This window comes from Mirounga angustirostris, unplaced genomic scaffold (genome assembly GCF_029215605.1).
Source record: "Mirounga angustirostris isolate CCGP_5_RB_7025 unplaced genomic scaffold, mMirAng1.0.hap1 SCAF_7, whole genome shotgun sequence".
Classification (NCBI taxonomy): domain Eukaryota; kingdom Metazoa; phylum Chordata; class Mammalia; order Carnivora; family Phocidae; genus Mirounga; species Mirounga angustirostris.
Window position 1 is genome coordinate 78,008,167 of NW_026991715.1, and position 4,474 is coordinate 78,012,640.

Consider the following 4,474-nt stretch of genomic DNA (forward strand, 5'->3'; position numbering starts at 1 on the left):
TTGATCTTTTGATCTATGCCTATCGATACAATACCACATTATCATTTATTATTGTAGCTTTATAATAAAATTTGAAGTCAGGTGGTACAAAATTCTCCCACCATGTTTTTCATTAGATAAATATAAATTAAAATTACAACTTCATCCATTCACACATCTACTCAAATATCTGGTATTTTTTTAATCATTAATTTTAAATACTGATGAGAATCTGCAGTAAATGGACTTCTTATAATTTGTTGGTAGCATTTTAAATTGGTCCAATATTTTGGAAAATTCTATGGAAAGAAACTCCTAGGAATAAATATGCATATGTTCTATGGCCTAGCAATTCTACTCCTATGTAATAGGAATAACCTTCAACTTGATATAAAAGAAAATTCCAAGAACTGTAGATCATAAATGGCAATATAAATGGCAATGAATGTTCTTCCTAATATACTTACAGTAGGTGTTACAGATCAATGCAAGTAAGCCAATTCATACTTGAAGAAATTGCATAAACATAATGTTGAGTGAAAAAAGCAAGATTCATGGGATAATCCATAAAGTACAAAAACTTGTCTATGGTTTTAGAAGTCAGGGTAGAACCTACTTTGGACAGGAAGAGGAAACAGTGACTAGAAAAGAGAGTAGGGGATTTCTGAGTGTTATATTTGTAGGTTTGGATGATAGTTACATGAATGTATTCACTTTGTAAAAATTCACTTAGTTTTATAATTATACATTGTACTCTTTCCTGTATGTATATTAATTACTTTAATAAGGTTTATTATAAAAAGGTCTCACACTTCATTTAATAGAAGACATCACTATAGAACCCTCATAATGTATTCAGTGAAGGACCTAAGGAGCAGAGAAACTTTCTAAGATTAGCCTTTTACATTCCAAAAAAATTAACAAATTCAGAAATCATATTTTTCCATATGATATAAAGAATATTCATAAAATGTGGATAGAAGCAAAGCTATCATTCCACATGTCTCAAAGGGAGTGTAGGATTAAAAATAAGGGTACCTCTGTGTTAAGCTTTTTGTGAAAACCTACTGTCCTCATTTGGATACTGCTATTATATAATTGTCCACATACTTTAAATCAGAGTCCGGCAAACTTCTTCTGTAAAGGGCTTGAGAGTAAATATTTCAGGCTTTCCAGTCCATCTAGTCTTTGTCACAGCTATTTAACCCTGTTGTTGCAGAGCAACAACTAGAAATAACATGTAAACAGATGAACTTGGCTGTGTTTTAATAAAATTTTTGACAATGAAATTTGAATTTCATATAATTTCACATATAGTGAAATTAAAAAAAATCTTTTAAATATTTAAATATGTAAAAAAACATTCTTAGCTTGTAGAACATACAGAAGTAAGTAGTAGGCTGTATTTGGTCCATGGGCTTTAGTTTGCTTACCAAAAACTTAGCTATTTTTGACCCTTTTCTATTTTATCTATAGTGTTCTAGTCTTAGGGTATAACACCCTACAATCTGCTTGATGTGTTTTGTCGTCGTTGTTTTTTTTCTCTGAGACCTAAAAGAAACCAAAGAGAAAAAAAGATCCCTCCATTACTCATGCTAAGTCACTCCTGTACGATGTTCTCCTTCCAGTCAAGAAGCTGCACATGCACTATTCACTGGCCATTTATTCATTAAGCTAGTCTAGTCTGCTGTAGGGTATGTGAATGTGATTCCAGAAATAACAAGGACCTGTTTAAATATATCTTCTCTAGAACAGATTTTAAACTGACTGAAGGGGCCTGTCAATGCCCTGATACTGTTTGTATATTTTATGTATGAATGTGCATTATATATGGAGGGCCAGATTTATCATATTCTTCTGATTTTGAAGAAGTCCATGGCTCAGAAGATTTTAGGGAGCATAGTTAAGAGCCCAACAATATTATAGCCATATGGTCAATTAACCTTTGATCAAGCAGGAAAGAATATCCAATGGGAAAAAGAATGTCTCTTTAACAAATGGTGTTGGACGGCATCATACAAAAGAATGAAAGTGGACCACTTTCTTACACCATACACTAAAATAAATTCATAATGATGAAATACCTAAATGTGATATATGAAACCATAAAAATCTTGGAGGAGAACACAGGCAGTAACCTCTTTGACATCTGCCATAGCAATTTCTTTCTAGATATTTCTCCTGAGGCAAAGGAAACAAAAGCAAAAATAAACTACTGGGACTACTCAAAACAAAAAACCTTTTGCACAGTGAAGGAATCAATCAACAAAATTAAAAGGCAACCTGAAGAATGGGAGGACATACCAATAAAGGGTTAGTATCTAAAATATAAAAAGAATTTATAAAACTCAACAACCAAAAATGAATTAATCAAAAAATGGACAGAAGACATGAATAGGTATTTTTCCAAAGAAAACATCCAGATGGCCAACAGGCAAATGAAAAGATGCTCAGTATCACCATCAGGGAAATGCAATTCAAAACCACAATGAGATATCACATTACACCTGTCAGAATGACTAAAATCAACAACATAAGAAACAACAGGTGTTGATAATGATGTGCAGAGAGGGGAGCCCTCTTGCACTGTTAGTGGGAATGAAAACTGGTGCAGGCACTCTGAAAGTATGGTGGTTCCTCAAAAAGTTAAAAATAGAACTACCTTATGATCCAGTACTGTGCCACTAGGTATTTACCCAAATAATACAAAAATACTAATTCAAAGTGATACATGCACCTCCAATGTTCATAGCAGCATGTGTATAATAGCCAAATTATGGAGCCATCCCAAATGTCCATGGACTAATGAATGGATACAGAAGAGTGATAGATATATATATGAATGTACATACATACAATGGAATATTATTCAGCTATAAAAATGAATGAAATCTTGTCATTTGCAGTGACATGGGGGAGCTAGAAAACATTACGCTAAGAGAAATAAGTCAGTCAGAGAAAGACAAATACCATATGATTTTACTCATACATGGAATTTACTAAACAAATGAGCAAAAGGGGAAAAAGAGAGGCAAACCAATAAACAGACTCTTAACTATAGAAAACAAACTGATGGTTGCCAGAAGGGAGAGGAGGGGGGGTGGGGGTTTAAACAGGTGATGGGGATTAAGGAGCTCACTTGTCCGTGATGAGTGCTGGGTGATGTATGCAAGTGTTGAATCACTATATTGTACACCTGAAACTAATATTATACTGTATGTTAACTGGAATTTAAATTTAAAAGTTAAAAAAAAGAGCCCAACAATGTATCTATGTTCCTGTATCTGTAATGTAGGAATTGGCCATAATGAGGGCTAATGTATGTTGAAACGGGGACAATAGAAAAGCTAAAATTAGAGAAAAAGGTGTATGTATTCTACAACGATGCTCACATTAATGAAATTTTACTATTTAAGAATAATATAGGTAATGAATTCTTATTAATTTAAAACAATGTTTGCATTAAAGCAATTCACATTTTAGACTTAAACTAGAAACATGATTTTTCTGTTACCAGAGCCTCTGCATTTATATCCTGATCTTCTGTCATGGTAGTAAGATAAAGGTCTTTACTGGACCCTCCATTTTGAAGCTAGAATCTCTGTTCATGGAGCTGCCTCTGGCAACTCCGAGCTGGCAATGCAGAGCTACTGGGAATGTTTGCCCTTTGTTGGACCCACTGCATTTCAGCTCTGATGGTACTGGTTTTGCACACCGAAACACAACTATTGCCCTGTTTGGATATGTCATCAGGCTTAAGTCATTTTTATTCACACACTAGGATAAGTACCCCGGGCTGCATAGTCCATCTGGTTTCTAAGACTATCTTCTTACACAATCTGCAAAATCTCCCATGTATCATCTTGATGTCAGATCTCTGGCTTCTTTTGTTTTCCGTTGCCCACCAGCAGTATTTGTGCTTATAACATTTTCCCTTTGTTTTTGCTTCAAGGACTCATATCTAGAAAGCCATGAACAGGGCAAAGGAAGCTATCTTTTGATACTCTAATGCAAATTGTTTCTTAGAGGACCATCCTTTAGATGAGACACCTTCCTTTAAATATAACTGCTTATTATAAATGCAACTATCAAAGTGGTAAGTTTTTTTTTTGTTTTTTTTTGTTTTGTTTTGTTTTGTTTTTAAATATGGAACGCTTCACGAATTTGCGTGTCATCCTTGCGCAGGGGCCATGCTAATCTTCTCTGTATCATTCCAATTTTAGTATATGTGCTGCCGAAGCGAGCACTCAAAGTGGTAAGTTTTTAAATGGAGCCTCAAAAGGACTTGTTCATAATGAGAAAGTCATTCTCTTGATTAAAGATAATATTCTAAACCAAAGATGTTTTCCTTGCTGTACCCACCTTACCAATATCCTCCTTCTTTTTCTCTTGCACCTAATATAATACACAGGGAAACTTGCTTTTGAATGAAATGCTTTCAGTTATTTTCTTCCCATTTGTAGTCTCAAATTCCACACATATTGATTTACATATA

The 4,474-nt window shown here is 34.0% G+C and overlaps 1 non-coding gene across 1 annotated transcript; it reads right to left on the reverse strand.

Annotated features, from left to right (window-relative positions):
- Positions 1-4,119: 4,119 nt before the first annotated feature.
- Positions 4,120-4,226, reverse strand: LOC123836302 (U6 spliceosomal RNA). The gene has a single exon (XR_006788932.1). It is a non-coding gene; the product is annotated as a U6 spliceosomal RNA (small nuclear RNA).
- Positions 4,227-4,474: the final 248 nt, after the last annotated feature.